A 17,242-nucleotide genomic window follows, 5' to 3' on the forward strand; every position below is an offset into this window, starting at 1 on the left:
CATGTTACAGTGCAATTTCAAACCTGCTGGCAGCAGTGGTGATGGGATAAGTGTGTCCATACGAGGCAGCTGAGGAATCTTCCACAAGTGCCCTCGAACATACGTTGACAATACGGTTGGCAACATGTTTTGGTACATATATGCAGCAGTGTTTGGACAGATGTATGCAAACATGTTTCGAACACCGGCAGCAATGGCGATGGGATATGAGAGTCCATACAGGGCAGCTGAGACTTCATCATGATGTTGCCAACATGATGTGGACGCTGTTGTTCCCAACATGTTTGCAACTTGTCCGTTATTGTGTTGCATACATGTTGCCAGCACTTGTTCGAGCACAAGTGCAGACGCGCCCTAGAGCAGTTCTGGCCATCGCAGCCTCGAGACCATAATAGCAGCGGCTCCAAAACGGCCTCGGAGGCCAACGCCATCATGCTTATGTTCTTCCCAGTGCTGAATTACGCCTGTACCCTAATTTCAGCCTCCTGAGTGCTCCTGTATGGCCGGCAATAAAACTTATACAATATACTTCGACAGAGAAATTTAGTGGTATAGATGGATTAGCATGCTTGTCTCGTAACAGAGAGTATTGACCAACGAGGCAGGGAAGACAAACACATTTTAATCACGGTAGTCACAAGAGTATTAGATGTGGCTGGAAAGCACGCCACGTTACACTGTACATTCATCAGCGAGATGGAGAGGCCAAACTCACTGTAATCAAGGGCTTCACCAAAGTATTAGATAAGGTTAGGTCATAATATGGAAAATGTAACTATTTTCTTTCTTCAACTTTTTCATCCAACAAAGAGTCGGTATTAATAACATTCTAGCGTTCATGTATTATTTCTTTCTTCCAGTGAGCAAAGCGGTGGAATTGGTAATATTACTTCTTTTTCTTCTTCACACGGAATACCAACGGAATTAGAAATGAACAATAATATGAAATTCTTCACTTAGTCGAGCCAGAGGTTTCTCACACAAAATGGTCAGTATCAGGGATCTGTGTGGGTTCTTAGTCTATTGTCGTCCGAAGAAAGCAACTTCACTGACCCCATACATCGGTTTCTCAATATTGTGGGTTGTATATAAAAGCTTCCTCACTGACTTAATAAACTATTTAGTTCTCACATCTACAATGACCTGCACCCACGCATACATTCCTACATATACAGTTGCCTACACCAGCACAGGGAAATACACCTACAAACGCACACAAGCAATATTATATCTGTTCCACACACGTACACAACGCTAAGAGACACTTACACCTCATACACCTGTCCACGAATATACAACTACGGAGGCACGCGTACACAACTGGAAACACAACTGCACATAAACAAACACAAGTAGATGTTGCTCAGAAAGCAAAGTGACGCCGCTACACCCAACTTAAAACCTTCATCCAATACTTTGCCCTTTGATTAAGCTGCGCTAAAATCAAATCAGTATTTCTCTTTCCACAGACAAAAGTTTCCAATTTTTGCCAAAAATAATATACTTCCAATTTTATTTCCAAACCGGATGGAGACAGTAGTAATACAACAGAAAAGATTTCCTTGGACTGATGAGAAAAGGATTGTTGCAAACAAAGGGAGCGCCAACGCCTGTCACGTGTACATAGGCCAAGAATATCAAACAATAATTTCTGTTTCTCATGTTGTTGGAGAGAACCGGTATCTGAGGCACAGTGAATGGGGTATAAGCTAGATAAGAAGCCAATCCCATGTTTTATAGGTGCACTGAGAGGGACCGGGATTGCCACTGCCACGCATTGATGTTATCCGTATACCGTACCAAGAGAGAATACTCCAGCATCACAGTTATGAAATATGCAGTCGGTTATACTGGAAATAAAGAGAAAATTACATACAAAAGAAGATGATATAGGGGGAATACTGTAGTACAAACTTCAGTCCCCCAGTCCCGCATGCCATCTTCTTTTACTGCATAATTACCTTTGCCACGATACTTAATATCACCTTTTATTACGGTGAATATACGATGATGATTTTGAAGATGATGAAGATGATACTGAAGTTGATGATGATGACAACCGCAAAAAAATTACACACATTATAGTTACTACCAACCCATTTCCATGTCCCCACTCTGGGTCTCAACAACGTACTACGATATAACAGCAGTAGACTAATGTGGTTTACAAAGAACTAACTGTTGTCCATTAACTGAGAGTGGATGCTATTGGCTTTTGAAGTGGATGTAGCTGTTCCGGTGTGCTGTTACTGCACTGATCCAATAATACTGTCCCCCCCCCACACACACACCACACACACAGTGGAACGTTATGCAGTATGAACTTTTGAACTTTCGGTTTTGCGTAAAGAATTATATATTCTCATGCACTTATGGTATCTTTTCTGCGATTTACACACACACACACACACACACACACACACACACACACACACACACACAATTCCTTCATTCATTTATTCCATCTGGAGGGACAGGGAACAGTGCACACACACACACACACACACACACACACACACACACACACACACACACACACACACACACACACACACACACACAATTCCCTCACTCATTTAATCTGTTTCGAGGGTACAGGGAATAGTGACATACAGCCTTTTAAAAATCAGTCTTACAATTATTATGTGGCGATTTACAGCAAAAATCCAAAAAATACATTTGGGTCACTGCGCTACAGGCAGGAAGTCAGTGTTCCCAAAACAGGAAAGCTGTTGTGCAACAACTTTTTACAAGAGGTGGTCGATCTCTCGCGACACACAAAAAGAATAATGTAATTTTCGTTTCCTTTGTTATTCATGATATGCTGCATCTCCGGGCAGACAGGTGGCTCGCAGCTCTTCTTTGTCTGGGACCCGTACAGCTGTGGAAATTCTCTCTGCCGCTTTGTTGGTCTGTTAATCTGTCCAGCCGTATGTATGTATGTATCTGTATATATCTATGTACACTTGCCGACATTAATATCTCCCCAACATTTCGCTGAATGTTGTGAAATATTAGGTAAACGCCAATAGCATTTAACTCTGTACGATGTGTGGGGTGAGCTTGGGGTCAAGGGTTTTGTATTATAGTATTTTTCAGGGCATATGAGCAACGTATTTCTGTTGGTGACATAACAGTAGAGAATAACCGCCAGCCAGCTCTTGATATTTGACCCAGTGCAGCGTTGTTACTCCTATTAGGACAACCTATTCTTTAGGATGAAAATTGCATCACAGGGTTTTGAAAGTTATATTCATTGATCTGTATCCATCTATATGTTTATAAATTTATTTATCTTTCTGAATAGAGATAGATAGATAGATAACCATGTTAATTCATCTAGGTAAAGCCGGGAATATCATGCGAGGCGTTTTCAGTCCTTATTGCAGATTGATTACACCGTCCTCTCTCTCTCTCTCTCTCTCTCTCTCTCTCTCTCTCTCTCTCTCTCTCTCTCTCTATCATTATTTTAGTTAATCTCAACGTGTACCACTTTATTTTAATATGTACTGACATATTATTGCATTTACCTTAGAGTTTGTCTATAGTTTTTCTACTCTGTTCCTTTTTCTTACGTACTTTTGTAGCATCTATATGTATTTGTCTGGATGTAATGCAGTGTAATATGTACTTCCGTATGTATGTATGTATGCAATATTTGTATGTATGGGTGTATGTATGTATGTATGTTCAGTATGTATCTATGTATGGCTGGCTGGATGGATGGATGGATGGATGAATGCTCGATCATGTTATCTGCCTATCTATTTATCGATCTATCTGTTTATTAGAAGATTAGGCAACTGATTCTTTGAATCTAGCAGCACATTCTAATGTTTTCAACTTTGTATCTCTGGCCGATTATGCTCATTTAATAGTGTACCGATTGGCGGAGGCTCAACAGTACTGATCCTCTCCAGCTCGAGAAGCCTCGCATGCTTATTAAAACCACCTGATAGTAAGACGACAAATTTATATATATATATATATATATATATATATATATATATATATATATATATATATATATATATAGATATATATATATATATATAAAAGTAATCCTGTTAAAGAGGTTTAGCCCTGAAGTCGGAAGACATATCTTGTCCTGTTATTCTTGCAACCATCATGCGGTATTAGACACGTTAGGATATTTTTTTCAGACTGAAGGTGTAACATACATCCTCCATTTTACCCCTACACTACTAAAAATATCCAATATGATGAGGCCAAGCTTTTGGTGCTGGCGTGATTAAAATGTAAAACATATCATCGGACTTTTTTTTTTTTTTTTGGCAATTGTTTAAACTGGGGAGAAAGTAGTGTATTGGTCAGTTAATTTACAAGCGGTGTCTGAATGAGTCGAGAGTGGAGAGAGGAGGAGAGAGGACGTAGTGGAAATGTTAAGTGGAGAAGTACGATATGGAGCATGGCTGGGAATGACACAAGAGGTAATGGGGGTATGGTGGCAGAATGAAGGGTAACTGGGAAGAGAGGGAGTTTGGGTGGAGTGAGAAGGGGAAATGTGGGGCAGTTGGAGAAAAGAGGGATGAGTAGGGGCGGAGAAGAGAGGAGGAGTGAGGAAAGTTTAAGGGGGAGTGAGTGGGAGTGAGGTGCTAGGTAAAGGTGAGAATGAAAGCGAGTGGCGGCTGGGAGAAGTGACTGGGAGCGAAGTACTAGTTAAAGGTGAGAATGAAAGCGAGTGGCGGCTGGGAGAAGAACCGAGATGGGGAGTGGGAACCAGGTAGGAAAGGGGAGGAGGGAGAATGGAAAAGTGAGGAGAGAGGAGGAAAGGGCGAGCAATTATAAGCGATGCAGAGTCATAGATGCGCTATCTTTCTGGCTACCTGAATGAGCTCTCGGATTAGGCGTTTGGCAAGAAAAGACCGAACAGCAAAGAATAACTATGGTTGATTTTCATTAACATACAATGAAGATTATATACAGCAACTGGACTACCTCTCTGGTCTTGTCTGAAGATAATTTAAAACTAGCGAAAATCATAAATAAACTCATCCACCAAGCCTTGCAGCTCCCCTTCGTCTTCACGTAACAACACAGTATCATCTGCAAACAACAGTACAGGGAGTTTTCAAACACTGCCGTCTCTCTCTAGGGCCACTCCAACATCCACTGCTCTACCCAGGGTGGGCCACGAAAGGTGGAACCCACTTATCGGTTGATAAATCTGTGAAAATTTATAATTTTGTTCTTCGGTTTCAGATTCAGATTAAGGGGACCATAACAATTGAAAATCAAGTGAGAAATGTCTTGGACAACTGAGCAAAAAACGTTCTGTATCGCTACCTTATTAGAGATAAAATCGTACAAAATGGTCCAAGTAAAATACCAAAGGAAGTTAACTTCAACAGCTATTCACAGAAGAGCCAAATCTTTCGGTGGGTGAACAAGTTTAAAGCCAAGAGAACAGTAAACAACCTTAACAAGAGTGTCAGACCTCCTAATGGTGCGAAGGTGACTGCGAGAACTCCAGAAAATGTTAATGCCGTGAGAGATTCGGTTGGAAGGAGCCCAAAGAAGTCCACTCGAAGGCACAGCCAAGAGCTGGGAATTTCCCGCTCCACTTTGCGAAGAATCTTGCTCAAGGACCTTCAGCTTTACCCATACAGAATCCAGATCAAGTATCAACTCACAGCAGCTGACATGTGCAAACGTGTTGTGATGTGCCAGTGGTTCAACGAGAAAATTAGAGAGGACCCTTACTTTTTTGACAATGTTTGGTTTAGTGATTAGGCCCACTTTCTGGCTTTTGGCCATGTCATCAGGAGGAACAATGTGGTTTGGGGCACACAATCTCCAGATGAAGTGCTTCAGAGGACCTTGCACTCAGTCAAATGCACAGCCTGGGTGGCCATGTCGAAGCACGGCATAATCGGGCCATTCTGGTTTGAGAACGACGACAACAATGCAATCATGGTCACGAAAGAATGCTACTTTGTGGTGCTTAATAAGTTCTGGAGGGGATTTGGAACTCGCCGTGGTGTGAGCAGGGATGAACAATGGTTCTAACAGGATAGAGCAACTCCACATACAACAAACATCACGATGGAGTAGCTGGACGTGAGATTCCCTGACCGACTGATGAGCAGGCGTCACGAAACCGAGTGGGCCCCGCATTCACCAGATTTGAACCCCCCAGATTTTTTCCTTGGGGGTTCTTGTAGGACCATGTCTATGAGAATCGTCCTCAATCCACTGTTGAATTGAAGCAGGCCATAGCTACCAAGATTAAAGCCATCAAGAAGGAGGAGTGCATCAGAGTGATAAACACCTTCACTCTCCTGATCCAGGAGTGCCTGAGACGAGACGGTGGTCATTTTGAGCATGTGTTGAAATAAATTCACCTCTTTTGGCAGAGACTTCACCCCTTCACTTTTTCTATCGTTACTGTCACATTGCAGGTAGTATGTATAGTCATTTTTAGTGTGCCTTGTCTCATTAATAAATTATTGTCATGTGGATGGGATCCACCTTTTGTGGCCCCTCCTTTTCTTCTCTCTTATAACCCCATCCATATACGGATTGAACAACCATGGAGACATGACACATCCCTGTTTAAACCCAACCTTCAAATAGAAAAACTCACTCAGTTCATTATCCACATGCACTGCAGCCTTAGCACCCTCATACATACCCTTCACAGCATTCAACAACTTCCCATCTACTCCATATATTCTTAATACTTTCCACAATCCTTGTCTATCCACCCTATCATACGCTTTCTCCAAATCCATGAAGGCCGCATACAACTTCTTTCCCTTCTCTATAAACTTTTCCACTAAAGATCTAAGAACGAATATCTGATCTATACACAACCTCTTCCCTGGACCTGGAGCGGTGGCGTCTTCGCTGTGGGTCTACCCCCCAGTGGCTGTTGGAGAGAAGAGGAGGACAGCATGGGGGCCAAACCACCGCAAACCCCTCCGGCCCCTCACGGGGCTCGAGTACCTGGGAGTGGCTTCGGTCGCCTGGGCAAGTAGCACATCTCCCAACACAACACACACAACAACACCGTTTTTTCTACACCGAGAAATGACTCCCCAGCTGTCATTTCTCGATGACTTCTTCTAGCCGGGGACATTGAGAGCAATCCAGGACCCACCAACAAATACATATGTCCAACATGGTCAAAACCTATCACGACAAGCTGACAGACAAAGTGTTCAGTTCAATGCAACTCCTGCAAGAACTGGACCCATTACACCTGCACAACACTTGCATCCAGGAAACATTATACAAACACCTGGACCTGCTCCTTATGCTCCTTCCCCCCACCCATCAACCCCCCTTCCAATCCTACTCCTACTTCCTTCACACCTCCACAGCCAAACCCACTGACCCGTCCCACACCATCCAGTCCCCCAACTCCTCCCATTCCAACCCATCCTAATCCACCTCAACCCTTACCTCCATCACAACCTCCTCCTTCCCCTTCCCCTCCACCCACACCACCTCCCCCTGTGCTGCAGCAGCCGACACACATCGCACACACAACATAAACATCCTTCAATTAAACATATATAGCATAAACACCAAAATACATGAACTCACACAATTCATCAAACAACAGAACATACACATTGCCATCTTACAAGAAACAAAACTACACAGAGCACAGAAAACACCGACATTTCATAACTTCACCACCATTCGACAAGACCGGGCCGACGGCGGCGGCGGTGGACTCATCACCCTGGTACACAAATCCATCAACTTTGCAGATACCAGTGCACATACAAAGTCATTTCTCCCCCCACATGACACCACAACAGAAATACAATCAATTAAAATATGCACTGGTAACAAATCACACATAACAATCGCTAACATACATTCCCCCCCAGTCGTCCCCCACAGTACCACACAATTACTCTCCACAGATACACCACATCACTAACATACCCAATATCACCCTGGGTGGTGATTTCAACGCCAAGTCGTCGGCCTGGCATATCAACAACCCTGACACAGACAGGGGGCTGGTACTACAATCCCAGACAGATCATCTTTTCATACTAAACAGTCTAGACCAACACATCCATATCCCACACCAAGCCATCTTCCTCCCATCATCTCCAGACATCACCTTCTGCTCCCCAAACCTCGCTCCCACTACATCATGGAGAGTAGTCAAAACCTTAGGTTCTGATCACCTCCCAATCATCATCACTACCAAAACCAGAATCACCCCAGCTGGCCACAAACACACATACACTAATTATAAGAGAGCCAACTGGGAGGCCTTTGTAACTGAAACAGAACAACATTTCGAAACACTAAACAGTACACCCATCACAAACATCAAAACCGCTGTGCACACTTTCAGTACAATCATACAAAATGGAGACAAAAGACACATCTCTAGAGGCAACAGAAAGAGACACAACCCCAACTTCACACCTGAAATTCAAGGCCTCATCAGACAACGGGACACACTGCGACACTCCCCAACACCCCATACACAAGACACCATACAACAAATACAAGAACTCAACACTCAAATAAACAGTAAAATATCAGAACAGCAAACACTAAACTGGTAAAATTACCTCCAAACACTTGACCACAAAACAAACATCAGCAAACTCTACAAAACACTAAACAGCATCACACTTTCCAACAGCAACACCACACAATCACACGCTGCCATCACAACAACAGACACCATACCCAAAAACAAACAACAAGCAAACACTCTCTTCAATCACTTTTCACAAGTCAGCCATCTAACCCCCCATCCGGAAGACCGACGTATCATCAGACGTAAGAGACAGTTCCCCACAGACCCAGACTACGCACCTTTCACTTACAACCAGACGAAGCACATCATTAACAACCTCAAGCACTCATCTGCCTGTGGACCAGACAACATTAGCAACATTCACCTTAAACACCTAAGACCACAAGGCATACAAGCACTCACCAACATATCAAACTACAGCTACTCACACAACATAATACCCAACATCTGGAAGCATGGCAATATCATCCCTATCCCTAAACTCAACAAAGACTCCACGTTACCCTTCTCACATAGCCCCATCACACTCCTCTGCACCCCCTCTAAAGTGACTGAATGGCTGATACTACAACTAGTCACACCTCACATTCCCCTAGCCCAGTCACAACATGGCTTTAGGCCACTACACTCCACAAACACCCTTTTTACAGACCTTACACAGAGAGTTTTCGATGGCATGAATTCAGCTAGGCCATCACACAGAACACTCCTAGTCACACTAGACATTAGCAAAGCTTTTGATGCCATCCCCCACCACAACCTCACAAACAAAATACTCAACACAAACATGCACAATAACACATAAAGATGGCTGGCAAACTACTTAGCAGGCAGATGTGCACACGTAACATTTACCGGTCAGTCTTCTAACATCAGAAACTTCACAAACGACGTCCCCCAAGGATCTGTTTCGTCCCCTACACTCTTTAATCTATACATGCACGACATACCCACACCCCACACACCACAGATACACATAGCTTCCTATGCAGATGATATAACACTTACATGTACACACCAAAACTCAAACACAGCTGCACACATCATTCAACCTTACCTCAGCACACTACACGAATGGTTCATCACAAACAGGCTCAAAATAGCGCCAGCCAAATCTACAGTTACTCTTCTCACAAACTGGACAGCAGAACACAGTCACATCCCACACCTCACCATAAACAACACTCCACTACCACACACATACACACACAAAAAATACTTGGTGTAACATACAATACATCAGTGTCACTCAAACAACACATCACAAACATTAAAAATAAAATAACACTAAGACTCAATGCTTTGAGGTCACTTGCCCATACAACATTCGGACACAACAAAGAAACCACCACCACAGTATACAAACAATACATACGTTCAGTGATGAATTATGCAAGACCTGCATGGGCTTCTAACCTCACCAAAACACATTACAACACTCTACAGACCATACAAAACAAGGCCCTAAAAATAATCACAGGCTGCACATCTGCTACACCCACAGACCACCTACATCAAGAAACCAAAGTCCTCAAGCTCAAGGATCACCTAGACATGAGAGGCACCCAGTTTCTTGCTGCAGCCTCCACAAACCCACAATCATCCACTACAGTACATGGCAGCACATCCACCCACACCAAGGAACATCAAAACAATACCCAGCACACGATACCATACACAAATACTGTCATCTCTCCCCCCTCGCCCACCTCGGACCAGCTTCCAGAAGCATATCCACACTCAGTTCACTCGCCGCTCCATTCAGTCACTATAAAGACAATACACAGCTGCATGTACGGCCTCCTGACATCCACCCTTCTGAATCCTATCTTCCTCGTGCGGACAGGGTCCACCTGGCCAGGCTGAGATGTGGGCACCATCCAGCCCTCTTAAGCTACCAGAAGAGGCTGGATGACTCCGTTGCTGATGCCTGTCCAGGATGCAACACAGCACCCCATACTATTAAGCACATTATGGAAGACTGCATTGCACACAATCACCTACGCCAACAACACAACATACACTCTTTGAAAGCTCTGTGGGAAAGCCCGGTCTCGGCCATGGCCTTCCTAAGGGACTCGGGGCTGCCTAGGGTACAACTACTACTACTACTACCTCTTCCCTTCCTAAAGCCTCCCTGTTCTTCTCCAACTAATTCCTCTGTTATTTCCCTAACTCTGTCAATAAGTATCCTACCGTACACTTTTCCTATTGCAATAAGAAGACAAATGCCCCTGTGATTACCATACACTTCTTTTTCCCCTTTCCCTTTGTACAAGAGAATAATTATACCTGACTTCCAATTCTCCAGGACTCTACCTTCCTCCCAGGCCAATCTGCATATCTTCTACATCCATTCTACTACTATCTCTACCCCATGCTTCAGCATTTCACCACACACTTCATCAATTCCTAGGGCTTTCCCCATTTTGACTTTCTTCATTTCTTCCACAACTTCCATCCTACTGATTTCTTCCTGTCTTCTCACCTCCCTCCTTCTCCCAGCCATTCCCCAGCCACTTATACTTGCATTACCTTCATTCTCAATGTTCAACAATTCATTAAATTGTTCTCTCCATCTGCTCACTTTTTCTCCCTTCTCAACTAGTAATCTACCATTTTTATCTTTCACTCCCCTACTAACTTCATTGCCACCCTGTCTGACTCTCTTTACCTCATTCCAGAACACTTTCTTACAATCCCTCCACTTTACACTCAAATTCCTTCCAAATTCCTCATCCACTCTCTTCTTACTCTCTCTTACTAATCTTTTCACCTTTCTTTTCCTTTCTACATATAACTCTCTCTTCCGTCTCTCAACTTCTTCCACCACATATTTCTCATCCATTCATTATATGCTTTTTTCTTTCGTGCCACAGCCTGTCTCACTTCTTCATTCCACCATGCTGTTCCTTCCACCCCCTTCCGTCTTCTCTTCACCCCACACACCACCTCACATGCTGCTCATATTTCTTCAGTGAATATCTTGCACACACCTTCCACGTCCTCCATCTGCTGCAATTCATATTTGCCCAATCGTTCCTCCACTTCTGTCTTGTATTCTGCCTTTTTCTCACCCTCTTGTAACCTTTCCACTCTCCTTGCATATTCTCCGTCCTCCCGTCCTTCCCTTCTTCTATTTCTCCATTTTACTTAGACCACTCCCCCAACCTCTATATGCTCTTGCATCCATTACACATCTTCGCATCCTTTCATCCACACACACGTAATCAATAATTGCCTTCCTTTCATTCAGTTCACCATCCACCGTTCTCATCACTCGCCATGTAACTTGTGGATCATTTTGTGCCTGAAAAGGGTATTGGCAATCACCAACGGCCTCCCGGCACAGTTGTCCACTAAAGCACTGCCATTCTCATCTATCTCAGCAGGCACATCCCACTCACCAACTACTCCATCCACCTTCACATTCCCTACTTTACCATTCATATCACCAATCAAAAACACTCTCTCATTCCTTTCAAACTTTTCCATATACACTTCCACGTTTGTCCAGAACTCGTCTCTCACTCTGCTTGCATGATCTTGCGTTGGTGCATACAGGCACACAATCGCCAAAATTTGTAGTCCAAGTTTCAGTCCTACTCACACAATCCTTGAGCCAACTGATCCATACTCTCTTATATTCTTCTTCCATCTGTTACTCACAACAATACACACTCCTTCTTTTGCCCTCTCATTCTCACCTTCTCCTGCACATATACCTCATCCATACTCCCATTCTCTCACGCTCACACCACGCCATTTAGTTTCAGTTAATCCACATACATCCACTTTCGCACCCTCAAGCACCTGGACATTCTCTCTCTCTTTCACAATGTCAAAACACATATTTATTGATTAAAAAGGAAAACAGTGCTGTACAGCAAGGAACATATAGCAAACAACACACAGAGCAGGACACCAAACAGCAAAGGAAACGCAACAACATAGCAATAATTGAAGTATGTTGCATACCCAAGGCTGGTGGCGGACAAAACTCGCCTGTCCTCACTAGCAACTGGTAGACTGATGTGTGGATGCCAATATTGTCTTACTGGGGGGAGGCAGTATTTTCAAATTATCATTTTTATTAGCAAAATTATTGTACCAGCTTAATTAAAGGAAATCTCTTAAATAATCACTAGTTCATGAATATATCGCATGCATGTTATCTTTTATCGCACGGGCCAGATTATCATAATGGGCAAATAATGTTTGCACATCTGGCAGTTCTGGATCACTGATCGCTGTGTGCAGCACATCATAATTTCCTAATCCGAGCTCAAGTCTATTCGATTACACACTTTTTCGAACAAACTAGCTCTGGCTAGTGTTGGCAACTGTAATTAACAGCCAGTAAGACTTACTGGATTCATTTACTAAGTGGAAAACGAGAATATTTTTGTGAATTTGTGGAGCATACTGGCGTGCCGGTCAGATTAGGTTTAGGGGCCGTATCAAGCCCATGGGCTGTAGGTTGCTGACCCCTACCTCAAGACAATAGACCACCTGTTCACTGATTTTTTAACCCGTCATGTCCCGAGCTATTTCGCACCTCCGACACCCCCCAATCCCGAGATATTTTCAAAAAATTTTTTTTTGGCTGAAACCTCCGCTTTTGGTGAGAAACATCGCAATTTCATAGAGAAATCGCTCACCTGAGGTTTAAAATACTCAATCCAGGTAGCAGTACCTCCTTACCTGACTGGGTTTTCTAACAGGCTGACACCAAAGAAAATGAGCTCTGTGGGAGTGTAACTATTTCACACCATTTATAAACGGTATTTACTTATTTACTTGGTATGAATTTATATGTAGTACAAGAGTATATTGGTTTTCAAACAGTAATATAGGCATTATAAGCATTGTTTCACTCACCAACTCATCACCATACCTGATCATCATTTCTGACTGCTTCTTCCTCTAATGCTATGTAAACTTTGTCCTCCACATTGTCATCGATTGGGGAATCACTCTGGCCCTCAATGTCTTTATTGGCCAGGTCACTGGTAACAGGTGAATTGCTGAGACAATGGCATGCAGGGGGGAGGTTATGCGGTGTAAGGCATTGTCCCTGCTTGGCATCTTGTAGAGGAATAGAGGAAGGTGTCCCGTGTATACATACGAAAAATCACGCACAAAAATTGAAAATCGTGCAAATTAGAGACCTTGCAATTGCACGACGTACCAGTACGTCATCGGGACTGGCAAATGCAAAATGTTGCAATGTACCCATACGTTGACAGGACGCGGCGGGTTAATTTCAGCCGATTTTGTATGATTCAGGAGGACATCAATTGTAATTTGTTCTTTTTGTTACTAGATGATTGTATTCGCTTCACATATCTGCCCCCAGAATTTGAGGATGAGCTACCGTTAAGTAGATATGTTGAGCATGGGACATGTTTGAGTATTCATGAAACATATAATTATGTACTCTGCGTAATGTGTTGCCTTTAAGAACTGTAAGTGAAACAGCGTGTTATGAGAGTATTTCCTTACCATATTAAAATGAATTTAGGTTTGGATAGCCTAAGTTAGGTTAGATTAGTTAAGATTGTTGTCAGAATTCCAAAAGTGGTTACCCCCACCTAGGCCAATGCTTCCTATATGTCTAAAAGTGAGAATTACTTTTAGAGTTTAGGATAAGTGCGTGATAAAACATCCATTACTGGAGTGCCATTGTCGGAAAGAGGGTGTTTTGTAGCTGAGGGGATCTTGATGTACGGATGTACACTGCCAAACAATGTGCCGGACCATTTTCAATGCCTTTTACAGTTGTATTTATGAAACTATATTTCTGTTAACGCTCATAAATGACAGAATTTTCAGCTCTACAAAATTATCTTGTCATACACAGTGATCCAGCTCTTTTCTTTAACCGTGGGAGTGGGAATTGTTTCTCTCTGCAGACACAATTTGTTATTAACCTATGACTCGAGTTTTGAATCGTGCTGAGTGGAGAGAGTGTTGCGATGGTTTTGGGCATATGGAGAGAATGGGATAATGAGCGATTGGTGAAAAACATAACTGGATCGGATGTGAGAGGTGTAAGGCTGCGAGGATGAGTACGAATAGGATGGTTGGACAGTGTGAAGGGAGGTTTGGGTGCGAGAGGGATGTCTGTTGAGCAAGGAAGAGTGGCTGTGCGTGTTAGGAATGACTGGAAAGAAACTGTGAATGAATAAATGGTGACATGGCCCCGAGGGGATATTCTTTCGCATTTGGTCTGATATTCTCCCGCATTTGGTCTGATCAGCTGATCAGGTCACGTGCGGGCAAGGGGATGGATCCATTATGATGTGGCAGGGGTAAACCAGCTCTGCTGTCAGACCCTGCTGCAGATGTTGGTGATTGCACTGTGGAGTTGACCCTCGTGCAGTGTCGTGCGGTGAGGATCTGTTCCTTCTCCCGTTGGGGCTAAGATACGAATGAATGTGTGTGTGTGGTTGAGTAAATTGCGAGTGTGTCGTTCTGTCTTGGCTACCTCCCTTTCTTTGGGGGAAATAGCCTAGGTATATAGATAGATAGATAGACATAAACCCCTAGATCCAATAGGTTTCCCACTGCCAAGTATAACGATTTGCAGTTATCAGAGTACAATAAACAAGTCTTCCCCAAAGGTTATAGGGTTAAAAGCAAGAACGTCAGTCCATCCCACATGACAACCTGCATGTTTTCACTGGGAGATTAATCAGTTACAATATAACTGTGGTGGGGTGAACAGTGATTCTCTGCTCTACACACACACACACACACACACACACACACACACACACACACACACACACACACACACACACACACACACACACACACACACATACACACAATCCTCAGCTCTCTCTCTCTCTCTCTCTCTCTCTCTCTCTCCACACACACACACACACACACACACACACACAAACACACACGATTCTCTGCCCTACACACACACACACACACACACACACACACAAACACACACACTTCTCTGCCCTACACACACACACACACACACACACACACACACACACACACTCCTCCGCCCCACACCTGTTGACTCTGGGATCAGCTTCCCACACATCACTTAAGCTCTTCATCCCAGCTTAATCACCATGGTTACCGCCCACTCACTCTTTACTCTCCTGCTTTCTTTCCCTGTTCAGAAGCTCTGCCAACGAAGCTGGAGGAGGTTATGTATTCACCTATGATTGTCTGTTTGTTTGATTGTTTTTCCACATGATATCTCCAAAAGTTTTCAATGAATTTCAATGAAATTATGTGGAATGGTGGGCCATGAGCCAAGAAAGAATTGATTAAATTTTGGGGCGGATCCGGCTCCGGATAAGGATCTTGCAATGGCAGTGAAGGAGGTGTATGCTGTCTGAATGCTTTCTAGTTTCCTTTTGTCATTACCATAATTTTGCTTATGATAACCCGTTTTAACTGTTTTTTTTTTTTTTTTTAATAATCATTCGATTTTCTTCAGCCTGGAAGAGCATGCTAGAAATGAAAGGATTAACTTCTGCATTTCGGAATCATCGCATTAGGTTGAAGAATTTCTTGAAATGGTGAATGTATGATTATCTCCCGCCTTCTGCTAGGCGAGACGATACAGTTTTGTTCGGGAGTGTGTGTGTGTGTGTGTGTGTGTGTGTGTGTGTGTGTGTGTGTGTTAAGAAACGAGACCGCTCAAATTGTGATAACAATTGAGGTATCACCCTCCTTGTGAATGCCAGCAAAATACTGGCCAAGATGATGTTATCCAGATTAACAAAACATTTGACTGTCAACATTCCTGAAATACAGCGTGGATTTTGGAAGGAACGAAGCATCTGTGATATGATCTTTGTTGCCAGACAGATACAAGAGAAATGACGAATCGTGAGTTGTATACTGCATTCATGGATCGTGCAAAAACATTTGGCACTATCAACAGAGAACGGTTAGGGAATGCTATCTCCAAATCTGGAATTCCAAATAAATTTCATTCCATCCTAAATAGTCTGCATGACAGCAAGAATGCTCGTGTGTCCATCACCGAGAGGAAATCAGAACCTTTCATTGAGGATGTGGGTGTAAAACAAGGACTGTCCTGGCTCCTGTTATTATTAACATCTACTTCACTGCAGCCACCCTTTTAAATTACCAACACATGAACCCTGATAATAGAATAGAAATTAAGTTCCATCTTCATGGTAACTTATTTAATCTCAGATGTATTCAAGCACAATCAAACACTGAAATAGCTCGTTTCCTAGAGCTGCAATATGCTGATGACTGGGATGTCCTTGCACATACCCTAAAAGCCCTAAAGCAGTCTCATACCATCATTTCCAACATTTACCATGCAGTGGGGCTCAGAACAAATGTCAGTAAAATAGAAATAATATCTCTGAGAAGCAATGCACCAGAGCCTCTTGTATATCAGATAAATGTCGAAAATGTAAAACAGGTAGAAAATTTACCTACATCGGAAGTGTGCTCGCAGATAAACATAACATTGATGCAGAAGTCCTGGCATGGATCAACCACGCCTCTACCTCTTTTGGTCATCTCAGATCCAGAGTCTACGAAAACACCAACTTGAGAAGTGAGACAAGTTATCAGTATGTATAGGAAGTAGACTGTAGCATCAGTCGAGCAGGGCAGAAGCCCCAAGGTGGATTGATGGCTGATAACAAGGAGAGTTGTAGCTTACGTTATATCAGCTTT

The sequence above is a fragment of the Coenobita brevimanus genome, chromosome 30 (genome assembly GCF_032717465.1).
Source record: "Coenobita brevimanus isolate Jiangsu-jjx chromosome 30, ASM3271746v2, whole genome shotgun sequence".
Taxonomy (NCBI): Eukaryota; Metazoa; Arthropoda; class Malacostraca; order Decapoda; family Coenobitidae; genus Coenobita; species Coenobita brevimanus.